This window comes from Hyperolius riggenbachi, chromosome 10 (genome assembly GCF_040937935.1).
Source record: "Hyperolius riggenbachi isolate aHypRig1 chromosome 10, aHypRig1.pri, whole genome shotgun sequence".
Taxonomy (NCBI): domain Eukaryota; kingdom Metazoa; phylum Chordata; class Amphibia; order Anura; family Hyperoliidae; genus Hyperolius; species Hyperolius riggenbachi.
This window is the reverse complement of record NC_090655.1, coordinates 73,913,869-73,935,022: the sequence shown is the minus strand read 5'-3', so window position 1 is coordinate 73,935,022 and position 21,154 is coordinate 73,913,869. Positions and strand designations below refer to the sequence as shown.

Here is a 21,154-nt window from a genome sequence, read left to right as displayed (position 1 = left end):
TCTGCGGAAATTCTGACAGCAGACTCAGCCATAAGGGGAGATTCCCTTCACAGTGCATCATTAAAGAGAATCTGTACTCTAAAATTCTTACAATAAAAAGCATACCATTCTATTTATTATGTTCTCCTGGGCCCCTCTGTGCTGTTTCTGCCACTCCCTGCTGAAATCCTGGCTTGTAACTGCCAGTTTTAGACAGTGTTCACAAACAAAAGACATGGCTGTTACCAGCATGTGATAGACTGTGGAGAGGGTGTGTATAGCTTCTGCCAATAACAGCAGACAGCACATTACTGCCTGAGCCCGACAGAGCCTACAGAAGAGAGAAGATTAGATCATATAACAGAGATAACACAGCCACTGTGCAACTAGAAAAGGCTGCAGTAATCCAGACGACATTAGAACAGGTATAGGAATTTATAGGATAGAAGAAATAAGGCTGAACATTTTGTTACAGAGTCTCTTTAACTCTATGTGTGCAGAGAGCTCAGTGAGAAACAGGCAGAGCTTTCTCTCACAGAGAATGGATGAAATGTGCAACATAAACATCTGTAATTGTGTGTGTGAAACCTGATATATGAAAACAAAAGCCAGTCAGGTAATCTGCTTCAATATTACATTGTTCTTAGCATGTCAGGTTTCAGAGATTCTTAAAGATTCATACCTCTCTAAATGAGACATTCCAAACGTAGCTAAAATTTACATACAATGAATTAATACTTTTGCCTCTGATATTTAACATGAAAAGTAAGAAAATGTTTACACAGCTACTTAGACATTATTTGTACATTGTCATTTTAGAACAAATGGTTTGATAGAGTTCCTTTACGTTCATCTTCTTGGTTTTATTCTTTATTTTTGATTTTAAGTCTTGACTTTGGTCATACTTCTTTTACAGTATACTAAACTATACATAATCAAGAATAATTTGAAATATTGAATACTTTTGGGCTCCAGACCCTGGTAGTAATACTGTCAGGGCCGGATTTAGGCCAAGGCCACCTAGGCCATGGCCTAGGGCACCACAGGAGCAAGGGCACCAAAGCAGAAGGCTAACCTGGTGCATTTGTAAGCCTGCAAATGCTGCAATGCAGGGAGATTAGATGAGTGCCTCACTGCAGTACTCTGCTGCTAGCTGCCTGTGCAGCGGCCACCTTGCTCTCTATGCACGTTTGCATTGTGGCGGGCAGCTATGGACTTGGGCAGCATTAAAGATGAAAAGGAAGAGGAAATTTCTGCACTGGAGACAAGTGGAGAAATGAGTGACACTGATGGGTGCTCCAGTGTAAAGGCAAACTGGCTACCTATACTGAAAGGGGTGGGGTGGGAAAAGGAGGGATTAAGGGAGTCATCTGGCTACCGATACTGGAGATAAAGGGGGAGGGGTCATCTGGCTACTTATACGGGGGGGTCATCAGGCTACCTATACTAAAAGGAGGGGTCATCTGGTTACCTATACTGGAGCGAAGGGGGGAGGGGTCATCTCGTTACCTATACTGAAAGGGGGGCGGCTGGCGACAGTGGCTTTGGGCGGTAAAAAGTACAAATCCGGCCCTGAATACTGTACAAACCCAATTACATGTAAGGAGGAAATAAATCACATATTGATCAATAAATATCTTGGTTTCTCCATTGCACTTTGCCCTCAGCATACTTACAATATAAAATTACAGTATATGCACTGTCATCCTGTACTGATGACACATCTAATAATAACCTGAACTGCAATGACATAATTTTAATAGAATCCATTGATCCTAAAAAGTGAGGAAATAAGAGCATTAGGGTATTGTTCAGTCTGTTCAGTCAGTTCAGTCTTGTATCACAGAGAAATATTGAATACTGAAAAAGAAGACTAATGCAGAAAGAAAAGAGTGGTGATGTAAGCAACATTTTAGCCTAATGCATTTTCTCCATGCATAATGTATTTCAAATGATGAGTTCTCAGTTACAGTAAATAAAAGCAGAATATTAAGAAGCAGCTAAAAAAAGTGTAACAAAAATGGGCTGCCCTCTTTGTGAACTGTGGCTACCAATGGCGGCTGCGAAGCGGGCGACTATTTTTTTGTGGGGGTTTAACCTCCCTGGCAGACTATTAAAGGCGCAGCACATTAAAACATTTTTTTAATCATGTAGCTAGCCTAGCGCTAGTGCAGCGGCTGTGCAGTGGTTAGCGGCAAATCGGCGCGGAGCGGTTGCGATCGGTTTGCACACGCAGCTAGCAAAGTGCTAGCTGCATGTACCAAAAAAAAAATTATGCAAATCTGCCCACCAGGGCCTGAGAAATCCTCCGCGGTGGCTTAGCCCGAACTCAGTTCGGGCTTACCGCCAGGGAGGTTGAGGTTAGGCACAACCAGATAGGGGTTTAATTACTAGTTGGGGGTTATTAGTTGCCCACCTGGGGGGCTATTAGTTGTCCAGGAGAGGTTATTAGTTGACCATGAGGGGGGGGGGGGCATATGAGATGTCCGGGGGGTTATTAATTGTCTGGGGGGGAGGGGTTATTCGTTTTCCGGGGGTGTTATTAGTTGACTGCCAGCCTGTGCCATGGAAGGGTTCTCTGTGAGAGTAGGGAGTGGTTAGGTCATATTGAAATATCAGAAAATATTACTGATATTTCACTATATCAGTTAAATGGTAGGATATTGGTGAATTTCTATTACCACTATATTATGTGCCAAATTTTTATTTTTCAGTTTTCAGGCCAAATTCGTGTGTGGCTTATGTGGTATGTTTGAGGTTATACCTGAGATGCCAGACTACAACAACATAATAGCTAATATCAGGGGTGTTTCTAGGTTCCTGTGAGATCCGGGGCACCCCTGGGCACCAAGAAGGTATGAGTGTGCGGTGCCTATGCGCGGTGTCGCGGAAAATGGGCGTGGTTATGCCGTGTAAAGCGGGCGTGGTCAAAGGTGGGCCCAAATGTGCATGAACATAGCAGTGGCAAATGTGCATGAACATAGCACCTCATAGGTGCCTGGCTCTTCTACTGACTACATATGCTATTGCTCCATTGTTATTGCCTGATGAAGTGGGATCAAACCTGCGAAACGCGTTGCATATTTGGAGTTCATAAATAAAATATGTTGACTGTCTTTACTACAGGCGTTGTGTGTCTACTTGGAGGAGGTAAGTCCACCACTACCTCCTCTATTTACCAAGAATTTGTTTTTTTAAGCTCATTTAGCTTCCTTTTATCCTTTTGACGCTTCTGTCAGTCAGGAAGTGAACTCTTTGCCCTGGAAATGAATATTTATTCATTAAAAGTGCTCGGGAAATCGCTTATCAAAGCGCTTTTTCAAGCACTTAGCGATTTCCCTATCCTTTTTATTGAATGGCAAACTCTCAGAAAATGGTGCAGGAACCGCGTTTGCGATTGGATAGAAAGCTCAATACACAAGTGCTTTTAAAGTGATTTTTAAAATCGCCAGTGCTAAAAAAAAGAACAAAATCGCCCCTAATGTGAGCCAGCCTTTAGTCAGGGTTTGGCACGGATGCGGATATCCAGGATGCCGAGCAAATTGCAGAAGTTAGGAAGAAGAAGGGTCATCCCTGTAAATATGGGCTTTTTGCATAAATATGGTGTATTTGTCAGTATAGAAGCCTTTGGAATGTATTACGTTTTATCACGTTGTTTTAGTATACCAAAGAAATGTACAAAAAGAAATCATCCAAAAATCAAGCAAAAATCAGGCAGAAAAGTTTGCAAAACACACGTGTCACTGCCAAGACATTTGACCATGACTGTAGATATGATATGTCTGCCTGACTATAAAACTCATTTTATTAAACGTATATGTGAATGTGTGACTACCCTATAAAAACAGTAACTAACTCATAGTATGCAACAGTAACTCAGAGTATGCCATAGTCCAAAGTGCATTATATAAAAGTGAAGTATTATCAATAATAAGGCTATAGGTAAAGCGGTCCTGAACTCAGAGCTTGCTCTCTGCTCTAAGATAAGCAACAGCATAATAACCTTTAATGAAAAACATTTCTTTGTTATAACTTTGATGCAAATCCTGTAATAAATCTGCAACGTGTCTACGTCCTGCTTTCATGGAAGCAGACATAAGCTTAACATCCTGTGTTTACAAATTAGCTGCTTAGACAGACAGCTGACACAGCTGAGAAATCAGCTGAGAAGTGCACACTCTATGTATTTCTCTGGCAGTCGCCGGAGAGATACCTATAGGGTGCACTTCTCTTGCACAGACTGGCCGTGATGACTGGCCGAAGGACTCGGTACTGGCGATACAGAAGGCTGAGGACGGCGGCGTGGGAGCGATCCATGCGCATGGTACTGGAGGAAGCTCCAGGTATTTATAAAACTTTTATTATAGCTCGTCTCTGGTGCACTTTAACCTTCCTGGCGACGGGGGAAGCCCTTCAGGAAATCCCGTTCTTTGAACGGGATTTCCTGATCAAAGATCGCCGGAGGCAATCGAAGCGGGCGGGGGGATGCCGCTGTACAGCGGCTATCATGTAGCGAGCCCCCTGGCGGTTTCTAATAAACCGCCAGGAGGGTTAATGCTGAAAATTTCTACCTACATGTATCTATAATGCACTTGGTATACTCCGGGGCTCTGTTAAAGCAGTTACACAATAACTTATAACTTTAAAGCCATAGTTACCCTCCTGCAGTTGTCATTGCAAGTAAAGGATGAAAAGGGAAACCATGCCATTATTCATACTCATTTCATATTTGATGCAGCTGTTTCACAGAAATTCCCTTTGGAAAAGTCAGTCACATGACCCAGAGATGTGTGCACAAAGTACATAGCTACCAGCAGAGTAGGTGTTGCTTCATCAGGACAGACCCATCACTTGCCCATGCACACCTCCTCCCTCTGCTCCCTGAAGTTATTTGCCAATATGAAGCTTCGAATCAGCAATGCAGAACGGCACCCAGAATGCAAGTAGAATACAGCAGCAGAGAACCCAAAATAACAGATGTGGGATGTGGTGGATACATGGGAGGCATATGACTGAAAAGTGGAGGCTCAGCAGAGGAAGACACTGCAGTTCCCTACTTTAGCAGTGAGTCCCTCAAAGACAGAGCCATAGTCCCGCCCGCAAGACCATGGCTCCAGTAATAACACAACTTGCCATACTTTTTCCCCTTACTGCTGCTAGGGCTTACTTTCGGGGACGGCCTTATATTTCGAGCATGCTCAAAATTCCTGCTAGCGCTTACTTTCGGGGATGTCTTAATTTCAGAAAAACAGGGTAGTACATGGGGAAGGGGGGGAGGGGGAGACACTGATGGCTGAAGAACTGGGAGTGGAGGGGAATTCTCCTCTAGTGGTGCTCACCGCCAGGTCGTGATCACGCTTACGCGTGGATTCACAACCATTTTGACGCATTCCGCCTCGGACACGCTAAGCCGTGAATAGATTTTCAACCACGAAAATCTACTTCGGCTTCGCGTGAATGCGGACAGAAATCCGCATTCACGCTCGTGAAACCCGGTGCTGAAGTCGTGGTTTGCGGAAATGCGTCAAACTATGCGGAAGTGACACATTGCAGGCCACTCAGAGTGCCCCAGCCAGGCCCTAGCAACCAATCACAGGAGGGGAGCTATGCCCTCCCCTCCTGAATATAAAGCGGCGGCCATGATGGAAAAGCTCTGTCCTTGCTAGACTGTGGTGCCGAGAGGATTATCTCCAGGCCATTGTTGTTTGAGCAAGTGCATTTATTGTGTTAAAAACAAAGCGTTTTTTTTGCTAACACTGCTCTTATACTGTACACAGTTAGCTAGTCAGTGAGTGATTGCTGTAGTTAGTTGTAGTCAGTGTAGTGTAGGAGTCTAGTGATTATTTAACTGTGTGTAGTGCTGTGCAGGCAGGCTCAGTGCTGCAGTGTAGTCAGTGTAGTGGGAGTGGGGATTATCTGTGTGTAGTGCAGGCAGGCAGGTTAGTGCAGCTGCAGTGTTCACTTGCATATTCCAGTGACAGTTATACACTTGTACTATTTGCAGGCAGCCAGTCACACCGCCGGCGGCGCCACTCTCTGCCAGCGCTGTTCATTCATTCTGTCAGTGACCTTGTGCCGTGCCTAGTGCCCACTGCTCGCTCGCTGGCATATGAGCATCTCATTACACAGTGTGACATCCTTGTGTGCCCACTGCATCCTTCAGTGACCTAGTTGTATATCCAGTGCCCACTGCTGTGCCCACTGCATCCTTCAGTGACCTTGTACTGTGCCCACTGCATCCTTCAGTGACCTAGTTGTATATCCAGTGCCCACTGCTGTGCCCACTGCATCCTTCAGTGACCTTGTACTGTGCCCACTGCATCCTTCAGTGACCTAGTTGTATATCCAGTGCCCACTGCTGTGCCCACTGCATCCTTCAGTGACCTTGTACTGTGCCCACTGCATCCTTCAGTGACCTAGTTGTATATCCAGTGCCCACTGCTGTGCCCACTGCATCCTTCAGTGACCTTGTACTGTGCCCACTGCATCCTTCAGTGACCTAGTTGTATATCCAGTGCCCACTGCTGTGCCCACTGCATCCTTCAGTGACCTTGTACTGTGCCCACTGCATCCTTCAGTGACCTAGTTGTATATCCAGTGCCCACTGCTGTGCCCACTGCATCCTTCAGTGACCTTGTACTGTGCCCACTGCATCCTTCAGTGACCTAGTTGTATATCCAGTGCCCACTGCTGTGCCCACTGCATCCTTCAGTGACCTTGTACTGTGCCCACTGCATCCTTCAGTGACCTAGTTGTATATCCAGTGCCCACTGCTGTGCCCACTGCATCCTTCAGTGACCTTGTACTGTGCCCACTGCATCCTTCAGTGACCTAGTTGTATATCCAGTGCCCACTGCTGTGCCCACTGCATCCTTCAGTGACCTTGTACTGTGCCCACTGCATCCTTCAGTTACCCTGTACTGTGCCCACTGCATCCTTCAGTGACCTAGTTGTATATCCAGTGCCCACTGCTGTGCCCACTGCATCCTTCAGTGACCTTGTACTGTGCCCACTGCATCCTTCAGTGACCTAGTTGTATATCCAGTGCCCACTGCTGTGCCCACTGCATCCTTCAGTTACCTTGTACTGTGACCACTGCATCCTTCAGTGACCTAGTTGTATATCCAGTGCCCACTGCTGTACCCACTGCATCCTTCAGTGACCTTGTACTGTGCCCACTACATCCTTCAGTGACCTAGTTGTATATCCAGTGCCCACTGCATCCTTCAGTGACCTTGTACTGTGACCACTGCATCCTTCAGTGACCTTGTACTGTGCCCACTGCATCCTTCAGTGACCTAGTTGTATATCCAGTGCCCACTGCTGTGCGCACTGCATCCTTCAGTGACCTTGTACTGTGCCCACTGCATGCTTCAGTGACCTAGTTGTATATCCAGTGCCCACTGCTGTGCCCACTGCATCCTTCAGTGACCTTGTACTGTGCCCACTGCATCCTTCAGTGCCGTTGTACTGTGCCTGGTGCATCCTTCAGTGACCTTGTACTATGCCCACTGCATCCAGTGATTCATTACTAGCAACATGTCTGGCAGGGTTTCGCGGGGTGAGAGGAAAGGGAGTTCAATTGCCTCAGCCACTTCTGGGACTGCTCCACATCCAGGGAGAGGACGCCCAGCTGTACGTGGTCGTGATGCAGCAGAAAGGGGGGCAGCAAAGCCTGGGCCGAGTCAGCGGACGCCATTGTCCAAATATTTTAAAGTTTCTGGTCCCCGTGTGGTGGTTGAGCAAATGGAACCTGACGTACTCATGGACATCATGACTTCCTCCCAGACCTCTACTGTGAGCACCACTCCAAGCAGCAGCAGCAGCAGCAGCCAACGTCCCACGCTTGTTGTGACATCCACCCCAGCACCCACTGGTCAGCAGCCCTCCCAGGATGACAGCGTTCTGTCCCTCAGTCCGGCTTCTGGGAACCTGCTGATGCAAGAAGTTCAGGACTTACTGGGGACTGATGTGGCAGAGATTGAGATCGGGCCACAATCACAAGCGTTGTAGAGTTCTGGTGATGAAGAAGAGGGGTCTGTGTCTGGGGATGTAGGGACAGAAGAGGAGGCGGGGGAGTCAGAGGAAGAGCTGGATTATGATGATGCTGCTGATGATGACGACGTTGTGGACCCTAACTATGTGCAGCCTGCTGAGTCCGTGGAAGAATGTTCAGAGGCAGAGCAGGATGACGAGTCACCTCGGCCTAGGCAAGGATATTGCCATATGTCAGGCAGGGGCAGGGGCATCGGCAGCAGTGGGCGTGGAGGAAGTAGACAGGACACTGCTTCAGCCTGCACCACCACCATGCAACCCCCGGCAACTACTACCACACATTGTTCCGCTGCACCCTCTGCTAGTGGGGGCCGCAGTAAATTAAAGTCACCAGTGTGGGATTGCTTTGAGGAATGTACTGATGACAAAAGGTATGCGGTGTGCAGGTTATGCAGCAAAAGATTGAGCCGTGGGAAAAGTCTGAGCAAGATGGGTACCTCATCCCTCCAGGGCCACCTGAGAAGCCGCCACTGCCGCGAGTATGCGGACTTTAAGAGGAAGCAGGCACTGCTGGCAGGGGTTCCTGAGAGCAGAAGGCCCACCAGCGCAGCAGCATCATCCCTCCCTCAGGGTCGTGAATCCCCCACAGCAGCAGCAGTAGTAGCACGCAAGCGCTTTTCCACCTCGGCTACTCAGGACACAGACATTGAGGCTGGCAGCCAGTGTTGGTCTCTCTCCTCTGTCTCCCCTGCATCCCAGCGTCGTCAGACCCTGCTGAGCGACACCTTTCAGGGTCTGACCAAGCCTCTTCCTCCAAGCCACAGGCGGATCCGCAAACTAAATGGCTTGCTGGCCCGGGCCATGGCATCACAACTGCTTCCCTACTCCCTGGTGCAGGAGGGGAGCGCCATGCGGACGTTGCTCCAATTTGGCATCCCCGAGTGGCAAGTCCCCAGTCGCCACTATTTCAGTAGAAGCGCGATCCCAGCACTCCACAAGTTTGCGGTGGAAAACGTGGCCCGTTCCCTGGACTACTCTGTGGGCAAGCGGGTCCACGTGACCATGGACTCGTGGAGTAGCAGATTTGGGACAGGTCGCTACCTGTCCTTTACGGCCCACTGGGTGACACTGATGGAAGGGAGGGAGGACAAGAGCGCATCAGCCCAGCTAGTGGTGCCACCACGCGGGATCAGGGGGATGCAGAAGGGTCCTGTCACGACACTCCCTCTGCACCCGGAAAGCAAGCCCGCCTCGGCAGCAGCAGCGCCAAGCCTCGGCACTGCCAAGCCCTTTTAAAATTGGTGACCCTGGGGAAGGAGAGGCTTACGGCCACCAACGTCCTGGCCGCCCTCAGGAAGCAGGAGCGGAGGTGGCTGACCCCCAGAGGCCTGGAAGTGGGGTATGTGGCAGCCGATAACGGGGCCAACCTGGTGGCAGCAGTGCAGCAGGGAAACCTCCAGTACATCCCCTGCTTGGCCCACGTGCTCAATCTTGTGGTGCAGCGCTTCTTGCGCACCTACCAGGGGATGAGCGAGCTGCTGCAGGATGCCCGGGCGGTGGTACGCTTTTTCCGCCTGTCAGCCACTGCCTCTGCACTCTTGTCCACCTTACAGCAGCAGTATGGAAGGCCACAACACCGGATGATCATCGACATGCCAGTTCGCTGGAATTCGACTCTGGCCATGTTGGAGCGGCTGTGTCAGCACAGGCTGGCTCTTAGGGCCTACATGCAAGTGTCCCCAGCAACCAGCAAGTCCCCATGATTACTGCCACTCAGTGGACACTGATGCAGCAAGTATGCCTGGTGCTGAGTCCCTTCCTGGAGGCAACCAAGATGGTCAGTGAGGAGCGGGCCTCTGTGTGCCAGTGGGTGCCCTTGGTTTGTCTACTGGAGCAGGCAATGGACAATTTAATTGAGCGTGGGGATGAAGCCCTGAGGCAGTTGGAAGAACAGGAGCAGATGGCAGCACAGTCCAGCTCAGAGGAGGGCTCACAGCAGGTAGTGGAAGAGTTGGAGGTCCCTAACCTGAATGAGGAGGAGGAGGAGGAGCAGAGTGCAGCAGGCGTTGTACGTGGATGGCGGTTTGAGGAGGACAACGACATGGCACAGGAAGAGGACAGGCATGCGTTATGGGACAATGGCAAGGACGAGGAAGATCTTGCTGGCAGGGCCCACTTGTTTCCCATGGCTGTGCACATGTTGCGCTGCCTTCGCAGGGACCCCCGGGTGATCCAGATGCGTTCAAGGGAGGACATCTGGATTACCTTGATGCTTGATCCCCGTCTGAAGGGGAAGCTGGGAGACTTAATGACGCCATCCACCACCGAGCAACGCACAAGGGAGTTGAAGGAGGCCCTTGTGCGCAGACTACTGGAAGCATTCCCCCAGCCTTCCACCCCCACTGTAATTGCTCTGCCAAGCCAGCAAGAGGTGCCTGCCATTGCCACTAGCAGCACAACAACAACCACCAGCAGCAGCAGCAGCAAGAGCCTGTATGCAGTGCAGCAGCCCAGAACAGAGGTGCCCGCCACAGCATCCACCACCAACCAGCACAAGCAACGACTGACCACCATGGTGTCTGACTATATGGGGTCATCCAGCGGGCTCAATGACACCGACAGCCCCGTGGACCCCTTGGAGTACTGGTTCAAGAGACTGGACATCTGGAGCGAGCTTTCCCAGTACGCCCTGGAACTCCTATCCTGCCCACCTTCCAGTGTCCTCTCAGAGAGATGCTTTAGTGCGGCCGGTGGCGTGGTCACAGAGAAGCGCTCTCCCACGCCTCTGTGGACAAACTCACCTTCCTGAAAATCAACCAGGCTTGGGTGGAAGGTGAGTTCCTGGCCCCTATTGTTGGACACAGGGGGACATGAAGTGGCTGCTGCATGTGCTGTTGTAAACTATGCCTGCCTTTATAAAGACAGTTACTACCTGCCTAGTGCCTACCTTGGTTAATTTTTTGGTGTTATGGTACTACTACCAGTAAGTTGCCATGGTCCTCCTTCTGAGCTGCTGAACTGACCGCCCGCTTTGTCCTCCTGACTCAGTCGCTACTACACTCTGCGTTCACACTGCCCGGGTCACTGGGTGCATTTATTTTTTTGGCCAGCACTATGACGCTGTGCTGCTACTACTACCACCAGTATGTTGCCATGGTCCTTCTGTGCTGCTGAACTGACTGCCCGCATTGTCCTCCTCCTCCTGACTCAGTCGCTTCCACCAATGTACTCTGTCTGCGTTATCACTGCCTGGGTCACCGGGTGCATTTAATTTTTTGGCCAGCACTATGACGCTGTGCTGCTACTACTACCACCAGTATGTTGCCATGGTCCTTCTGTGCTGCTGCTGCTGAACTGAACGCCCGCTTTGTCCTCCTCCTCCTCCTGACTCAGTCGCTACCACGGTACCACCAATGCACTCTGTCTGTGCTATCACTGCCCGGGTCACCGGGTGCATTTAATTTTTTGGCCAGCACTATGACGCTGTGCTGCTACTACTACCACCAGTATGTTGCCATGGTCCTTCTGTGCTGCTGCTGCTGCTGAACTGAACGCCAGCTTTGTCCTCCTCCTCCTCCTGACTCAGTCGCTACCACGGTACCACCAATGCACTCTGTCTGCGTTATCACTGCCCGGGTCACCGGGTGCATTTAATTTTTTGGCCAACACTATGACGCTGTGCTGCTACTACTACCACCAGTATGTTGCCATGGTCCTTCTGTGCTGCTGCTGCTGCTGAACTGAACGCCCGCTTTGTCCTCCTCCTCCTCCTGACTCAGTCGCTACCACGGTACCACCAATGTACTCTGTCTGCGTTATCACTGCCCGGGTCACCGGGTGCATTTAATTTTTTGGCCAGCACTATGACGCTGTGCTGCTACTGCTACTACTACCACCAGTATGTTGGCATGGTCCTTCTGTGCTGCTGCTGCTGAACTGACCGCCCGCATTGTCCTCCTCCTCCTGACTCAGTCGCTTCCCGCTGCTGCACTCTGCGTTCACACTGCCCGGGTCACCGGGTGCATTTAATTTTTTGCCCAGCACTATGACGCTGTGCTGCTACTACTACCACCAGTATGTTGCCATGGTCCTTCTGTGCTGCTGCTGCTGAACTGAACGCCCGCTTTGTCCTCCTCCTCCTCCTGACTCAGTCGCTACCACGGTACCACCAATGCACTCTGTCTGCGTTATCACGGCCCGGGTCACAGGGTGCATTTAATTTTTTGGCCAGCACTATGACACTGTGCTACTACTACTACCACCAGTATGTTGCCATGGTCCTTCTGTGCTGCTGCTGCTGATCTGACCGTCCGCATTGTCCTCCTCCTCCTGACTCAGTCGCTTCCACCAATGCACTCTGTCTGCGTTCACACTGCCCGGGTCACCGGGTGCATTTAATTTTTTGGCCAGCACTATGATGCTGTGCTGCTACTACTACCACCAGTATGTTGCCATGGTCCTTCTGTGCTGCTGAATTGACCGCCGGCATTGTCCTCCTCCTCCTGACTCACTCGCTTCCACCAATGTACTCTGTCTGCGTTCACACTGCCCGGGTCACCGGGTGCATTTAATTTTTTGGCCAGCACTATGACGCTGTGCTGCTACTACTACTACCAGTATGTTGCCGTGGTCCTTCTGTGCTGCTGAACTGACCGCCCGCATAGTCCTTCTCCTGACTCAGTCGCTACCACCACTGCACTCTGCGTTCACACTGCCCATGTCCACTGACAACTCTGCTGCGATGTCATTGCTAATTGCTGCAAAAAAACAAAAAAAAATTACAAAAACCTCTCTGGGGCCTTTTTGGCGTCAGCCACTCATCTTCCTCCAGCGGTACCTTCGCCGCCAAGTGCCATTGGAACTCGTCTTCACCTCTTTGACTGCTTAACGCGTATATCCCTTTTTAAAACCACTTATTACCAATTAATAGCCCCATTTAAAGTGTTGATTTCACTTTAAAATCCATTTTCTCTAGAAAAAAAAATTTGGGGGGAATTTTTTATGTTGAAGTTATGTTGCCCCTTATCACCTCGATAATCCATGCAATTTGGGGGATTGTAGCATGTATGGGGGCTTTGTTATTAATGTTAAAAGAAATCCGCCTCCGGGCGGGAATCCACGCGTGATTATGCCATTCACGGCAGAAAATCCGCGTGGTTGCGTGGACGCGGGCGAAAATCCGCATGCGGCGGGGCCGAATGCGGATTTTTTTTTGCAACCACGCGGATTGCCGAATTCGTGGATGAGGCACATCCGAGCATCCCTGTTCTCCTCTACATTCTCAGTATTGACCTGAATATAAACTGAGATTTTACATTAACAGGTAATTTCTTTGGCCAAAACAATTCTTTGTGTATGTGCTAGTATTACAGTACAGTCTAACCTGTTCCTGGTGAGTAATTATTTAAAGAAGAACCATAGTGACGTGTAATTATATAACCATTTTTATGCTTCCTATGTCTATATATTTCTGTATATTTGTTTGTAACCCTGCCCTCCCAGTTATGTTTATCGTAGGCGATGATGTCAAGCAGCCTTCTATCCCAGAGCACTCTGGGAGGTCATGTGATGTTCCAGCTCACTCCTGACAATGATGCACTTCGTCAGCAGTAAAGATGGCGGTAGGTAAGATTGTTGGGCAAACATTGAATTATTGATTTATACATTAATATACTGTAAATGAATATTGTAAAAATGAACAATGTTATTTATTAAGTTATGTTCTGGAAAGTATTCCTGTCAGAAGGTCAGCAATTTCAGTCAGAAATCGTACATTTTTTAAAAAGATGGCAGCCTCCATCAGGCTCCTCCAATGCAACCTGTACTTTAATATGATCCGGCTCGTATGTAGAGTATAACAACATCATACTTATCAATCACCTCCTATACATGCCTGAGGCAATTTCTTCTGCAGGTTACTGAGGACATCATCACCTCTGAAAGTGAGATCGACACATGGAAAATGATTTAGCTAGAAATCTATCTATAGAATGAACCCATAAGGATTCAGAGTGACTTTTATCTGGTAGAACAGTGTTTCTCAACATTTTATTAGTGTGTACCCCTTTTAAAACCCTGTACTCATCGAGTACCCCCTAGCATAGTAAACATTATCACAAGTACCCCTTGACAAATATATATTTAATCGTAGTACATGATAATTGGTTGTAAACAATGTGCAAGCATTTATTATTGCTTTTAATTAGCTAAAATACTAATTTGGTGTTGTTTAAATAAGAATTATAATTTTCTAAATCTCTAAATTTGTTATTCTTGGTTAAGTACATCAGGCCCGAGTACCCCCTGGACCCATCAGAAGTACCCCCTGGGGTACGCGTACCGCATGTTGAGAACCTAGGTGGTAGAAGACTGAAGGTTTCTGTTTGATGTTTTTATGCTCTGTTTAAACACAATCATTACAGAAGCCATGGAAACATTTCTTACATACTTCTATAGCAAAGTATTACAGGGCATGGCATGTGTGACTGCTAAGACAGTAAGAAGCCTCAGGTGACTTTAAATAAAGTAAGTGTAAAGCAGCTTTAGCTGTTAGTCAACATAGTTAGTCTGATTATGCGTAAATGTGTGACTGCCTCTTCACACTTCACCTGGTAATCCCTTGCAAGAACCTTTACAGGGAATATTTCTCTAATGGTAGATAAAGTATTCTAGAAACCCTTTATACAGCAAGACCCCCGGTATCTGGCACCAGCCATGATCGCCTGATGCCGGATTCATGTCCTTGCTGGTTGCTTGAACCGGCTGGAAAAGTAGAACCGAGTCACAACCCCCCCCCCCCCCCCCTCACCGTCCACTGCATAAAATACTTACCAAGCCTCAGGATGGTGTCTTCTATCCATCCTGTAGCTCCTAGCCGCTTTCCGGATTCCTCCATGTCTGGGTCCCGGCGTGTCACCAGACCTGAGTTGGGTCACATGACACATCGGGAGCCATGCATGGGCGCCCGGAAAGCTGCTAGGAGCTCCAGGATGGATAGAAGACGCTGCCCGGATGCTTGGTGCGTATTTTATGCCCTGCAACCCCCCTGAAAACCCCCCAAAGCACAGTTCCCGTTATCCCCTCAGGCATGCCGGTTAGTTGAGACCTTCGGTTGCCTGAGTATCGGATAACGGGGACTTTGCTTTACTAGGTAGATGCATATTTCAGCCAGGCAGTATTTGAGTGCCAGGTATGTGGCTCACATATCAAACAGCTGCAGGTGCCCAATGGTAATAAAACTACACAACTAAAAACTGTTTGAAAGTCGAGGTAGATGCTGGTTTATGTCACTAATTAGCACTTTTGAGAGGTCTTTGAATGAGCATAAAGACAAGACAACGCGTTTCACAGGATCATAGCCGCTTCCTCCCGTCAATAAAAAAAGTGCCTATAAGCTGGGGCAGTCAGGTACAAGGGCAAATTAAATACAAAGTGGTACGAATGTTTGCACTCAAAAATACATAAACACACAGGCACAGCAATGTGTTACAGAGACACTGATTAAAGTCTCCCCAAGGAAAAAAGCCTTAGCTCAGTAAGGGGAAGCCTCTGGATAGTCCTTCCCTAGTCTTCCTTGGCCCCTCCTGCGCTGTGCTGGGGCCCTCTAAGGAATCTTCAACATTAAAGTCATTAAAGTCAAAGATTGCTCACGGCGCAAGCATGGCCCACGCCTGCGCAGTAGCACAGAGCCATACAAGCATGGCTTTGTTCCCCATGCTACTGTGCAGGCACAGCTGTCCGCGCATCAGTGCAGTATGGTGATGCCGCTTATACATGGATGGGATACAGCCATAAAGAGGAAGTGGGTTGTAGCTAGCAGCAGAGGGATCCTGGAGGATCAGGAAAATGCTACAGAGGTTTTCCCCTACTTCCTCTACCTATCACCAGCGCCATCTACAGGCCAGTAGCAGGAACACCACACTAGTCCTCTGCGTATCACTGTGATATCACCACCATGCAGAACACAGCAGTGTCTCACCAAGGCAAGGAAGAGTCGCTTTGTGTGATACTTTGGTTTACTTCAAAAGGTTCTGAGTGGCTACGTAGGCCTAGCAAAACATTTGTACAAGATCTTTGATTTAGTAAACGTTACGTAATTTTGATCCACTTTAAAGTATGACTTTACTCTCTCACATCATTTTGGTTTCTTATTTTATACCAATGACTATTCTGATATGCCAAAATTTGCTGACAGTGGATGACTGAGCAAAATTGGCATTGCTGCCTCCCACCTACATAAGGTGACACAGCAGGGGGTGCAGATTTGTGGAAGTCAGTTATACTTCTAGTGCAGTTGGGACTGAGAGCTGTGTGATCGCTTTAGACAGCTCTGCACAAAATACAGCTGGATTTTTTGTTTTAAAAAAGGGTATGGTATTAGGTGATAAAAATTTACAATTCACCTGAGACCTAGCAAACCATAGTGGGGTTGCATACAATTAGATTCTATACTTTTTTTTAAATGATACCTGAAGTGACATGTAACATAAGGAGATAAACATGTACAGAATATGTACAGTCCCAGTTCTACATAGAGCTAGGCTGTGTTCCTTTTTTCTCACTGAAAGGTTAAGAATCCAGGGCTAAAAACAACATCACTCTGCAGTTGGACAAAAATGAAAACGGTGTAACTTTCACTGATAACTAATCAGAGGGCATAAATTCCTGTGTGGTGGAAGAAAAACACTAGTAAGTGCAGGGAACACATGGAAAGTTCAATCATTTAAGATGTGTCTCCAAGGGAGCTGGAAAACATAATTTACTTGAGACTATAATGTTAGAATTTTGAATTTTTAAAGTTAAATAAAACTGTTGGATTGTATGAAAGTCCTATTTAGAAGAATAACTGTAGGTACAATTGTACATAAGTATATTTTTACTTCAGATATACTTACTTTGTTCCAGCGATGGATCCCCCATTCAAATCTCTCACCATGGAAGGCTTCGGGAAGTCTTTGGGAGCCCGAGTTCTCTAGAAGATGAGCCGCTCCATACTGCGCATGCGCGAGTGAAATCATGCTCACGCATGCACAGCATGGAGCGGCCCATCTTTGGGAGCACTCGGGCTCCCAAAGACTTCCGAAGCCTCCCGCAGCGGCAGAGAGCAGTCTCCGACCCATCAGAGAGGAACGGGAAGGCTCATTAGGACCCAGAGTATTCCCTTACATTAGGTAGGTATCTGTTTTTAAAAAATGACTTCAGACTCTCTTTAATCTAGATTCTAGAAGAATCACTTAGTCGTGTACCTATAGGAGATGCAGAGGACCCCTGGACATGAGGGACCCATAAGTTACTATACTCTAGGTAAATAAATTAAACTATTAAAATAATTCTCAATTTAATTCATGTTAACTATCCTCTTAAAACAGATGTTGTCTTGTAAAAAAAAATTAAGTTGAGTCTTTTTGTTTAATGTATGGGATTAAATATTTGATACAAAAAGAAAGGCAAGTTTGTCCTTAAAGTTAACATCCGGACTAAAAATCGACTCAGCAGCACTGAAAAGGCTTTGTGTTTCTTTAACAGTTTCACAGCATCAGAACTTTGTTTCTCTTATACAAGCCTCATTTTTAGCTGCACAGAAGTAAACTGCCCGGGCTTTTTTCCCCTGATGCTGTGCAAAGCATGATGGGATTTCTGATTTTGTTGTTCTCGTTCTGCTGTTTTGGTGCAAATTTTTTTTTTTACATTTTGAATTTGACATTTGAAGCCTAGCGTGTGCAGCTGGGAGGGGTGATCAGGACACAGGACAGTTGGAACTGTGTCTCCTGCTCCTTGTCACCTCCTTTCAACCAAAAAGATGGCTGCCCCCATGACAAAGATGGCAGCCCCCATGAATCACAAACATTTGCCTGTTTTTTTAAAACAGGGTGGGTAAGAGATTATATTACCTATCTATTCTAATTAACATAACTAATGTAACTTGATGACAGTATGTTTGTTTAGGCTGAAGTTCCCCTTTAACAAAATTAGGGCTGGATTTCTGGATAGGCCACAAAGGCCCAGGCCTTGGACAGCTGAAGCCCAAGGGAGCACCTGAACATGAAAGAGGAGGCCGAAAATGGGGAGGAACACATGTATTTGTGAAACTGATGCTCAAGGGAGCTGTTCATAAAATGGACTGATGTACAGTATATGGATGTTACAAGTGGAAGAGGGGGCTACACGTGGAATAGGAGGATGGTTCTGCAAAAGAAAGGTGAACCACAACATACTTTGGCCTAGTGGCAGAAAAAGTAGAAATCCAGCCTTGCCCGGAATGTTTGTTTTGAGTGAACTAAGTAAGATCCATGACTGGAGTAATTTTCACACCACCAAAAGCAAGGAAACATCTCATTACTGAGGCTTTTGTCTGTACTGGTGGTAGTGAAGTAGTTAACATCGTTATGTGTTGCCAGCATTAGGTATCCATTCTTTGTTTGTGTTGTGTGGTTTGTTGCAATGTTCTTGCTCGTTCTCATATTGTTTTTGTGTGTTCCCTATGTGTTCGCTAGTTTACTTTGCCACTTGCTGTGCTTGTTTGCATGACTTTGCTTCAGTAAATTCAACGTATTATCTACTTCTCGTATCAGCATGTCCTCTTCCATAGAAAACCTGAACGTTTCGTAAAGGGGGAACATAAAGCAAACCTAAAACGAAAATAAACTGAAGAGATGATGAATTGTATGTGTGGTACAGCTAAGAAATAGAGCATTAGTTGTAATTGTTTCACAGTACAGAACTCCAGTTGTTATCTATGCAAAAGAGCTTCTCCGAATACAGTCTTGTTTTCTGAAGCACCTAAAAAGCCAAGAAACAGTGAGAGCCAGCTTTAGTTAAGGTTGTACTGCAGAAAAGTTCAAAGGGTCATTAGCTCTGCTCTGCTTTATAGCTTAAAATACAAAGTGTGGTTTTTAACTGCAAATATGACAAAATGATGCAATGTTATAAAAAAAAAAAAAAAAAAAAAAAAAAAAAAAAAAAAGCTATATAATTGCAAATTAAAATATTAGACTCATTTCTTTGCTACTAATGTTCTATTTATTATCCGTACTGTACATTCAATTAATTATATCATAAGTTTGTTTTTTTCGCTTCAGGTTTACTTAACATAAAACAGCTTCTTCATCAATTTCCCCAATATTAGGAAGGCCGACTTCTTCCTTTTTAATAATATATTCTTGATTAAAAATCACTGAGTTGAGTGTTGAGTGTCATTGAGTGTTTAACGCTACAATACCGGCCCCAGCAGTGGAGCGGGACTGGGAAGAGGTAAGAGAGGTCAGAGTGGGACGGGTTGTTGCTATAGTAGAATATCGGTATAATTACTGATATTCTACTAACGGGAATAGGGGAAAGTAGAATATCTGTAAAATTACCGATGGTCTACTATCGGCATTACCCTGCACCGTTTTCAACAAGAGCCCTTTTTTATATAAAGTATACTCCCAGAACTCAAAACTTGTCACATTGTCATTTGCAATCGCTCTGCAGTTCTGGGCAGCTCAGGATGCTGTCATCTTTCCACCAATTGCTTGCTGCAGCTGAGCTGCGGCCAGATAGCCCTGGATTTCCTGCAGGCATGTTGTTACATAATACTGCATGTCAGTAGCGTTCCTACAATAGGGCACAGGGGGGAGTGGCGCACCGGGTGACAGCCAGCCAGGGGGGTGTCGCCACGACCCCCCATGCAGCCGCAGCAGGGGAAGAGCACCGCTGGAAGGAGGGGTGACAGGGATAGCGGCGGGGAGGGGGGGAAAGATCCCCCCCTCCCTCACCTGGGTCCCCTCCTTCCGCCTCTCTTCCCCTCCAAATGACAGCGGGGGCAGCGGGCAACTTAGAGTAAGGGCGGGCGGGCAGAGACGACTACTCACTTTACGTCTGGCTGCGTTTCAGCAGCTGGAACGCTGGGTCGCCGTCACATGCCTCTTCTCCGCCTCCAATGCTGTGACACGCATTGGAGGCGGAGAAGAGGCACGTGACGGCGACGGAGCGCTCCAGCTGCTGGAACGCAGCCAGACGTAAAGTGAGTAGTCTCTGCACGCCCGCCCGCCCGCCCTTACTCTAAGTTGCCCGCTGCCCCCGCTGTCATTTGGAGGGGAAGAGAGGCGGAAGGAGGGGACCCAGGTGAGGGAGGGGGGGGATCTTTCCCCCCTCCCCGCCGCTATCCCTGTCACCCCTCCTTCCAGCGCTGCTCTTCCCCTGCTGGAGCAGCTATACTGGGGGCAACTAAACTAGCTATACTGGGGGCAACTAAACTAGCTATACTGGGGGCATCTATACTAGCTATACTGGGGGCAACTAAACTAGCTATTTTGGGGGCAGCTATACTGGGGTAATTATACTGGGAGCATCTATACTGGGGGCAACTATACTAGCTATACTGGGGGCAACTAAACTAGCTATACTGGGAGCATCTATACTGGGGGCAACTATACTGGGGGCATCTATACTAGCTATACTGGGGGCAACTAAACTAGCTATACTGGGAGCATCTATACTAGCTATACTGGGGGCAGCTATACTAGCTATACTGGGGGCAGCTATACTAGCTATACTGGGGGCAACTATACCAGCTATACTGGGGGCAACTATACCAGCTATACTGGGGGCAACTATACTAGCTATACTGGGGGCAACTATACCAGCTATACTGGGGGCAACTATACCAGCTATACTGGGGGCAACTATACTAGCTATACTGGGGGCAACTATACCAGCTATACTGGGGGCAACTATACCAGCTATACTGGGGGCAACTATACTAGCTATACTGGGGGCAACTATACTAGCTATACTGGGGGCAGCTATACTGGGGGCAACTATACTAGCTATACTGGGGACAACTAAACTAGCTATACTGGGGACAACTAAACTAGCTATACTGGGGGCAACTATACTATCTATACTGGGGGCAACTATACTAGCTTTACTTGGGCAGCTATACTGGGGGCAACTGTACTATCTATACTGGGGGCAACTATACTAGCTATACTGGGGGCAACTATACTAGCTTCACTGGGGCAGCTATACTGGGGGCAACTGTACTAGCTATACTGGGGGCAACTATACTAGCTAATACTTTAAATTACAGTTAGCTCCGCCCTCATGCGGTCATGACCACGCCCACTTTTTGCCGGTTGTGGCCACGCCCATTTTTTTAAGGGGGGGGTGTCTTTTAATACCCAGCACCGGGTGCCAA

The 21,154-nt window shown here is 47.6% G+C and overlaps 1 long non-coding RNA gene across 2 annotated transcripts in view; it reads left to right on the top strand.

The window, feature by feature from the left end:
* LOC137534240 (uncharacterized) overlaps positions 1 to 21,154 on the top strand; it is a 192,477-nt gene that overhangs the window by 73,375 nt on the left and 97,948 nt on the right. The window contains exon 2 of one of the 2 annotated variants that reach the window (XR_011024342.1): positions 13,477 to 13,595. The exons of the other annotated variant lie outside the window; for it this stretch is intronic. This is a non-coding gene — a long non-coding RNA (uncharacterized lncRNA). The remainder of the gene's footprint in view (positions 1 to 13,476; positions 13,596 to 21,154) is intronic. 2 annotated transcript variants of the gene reach the window in all.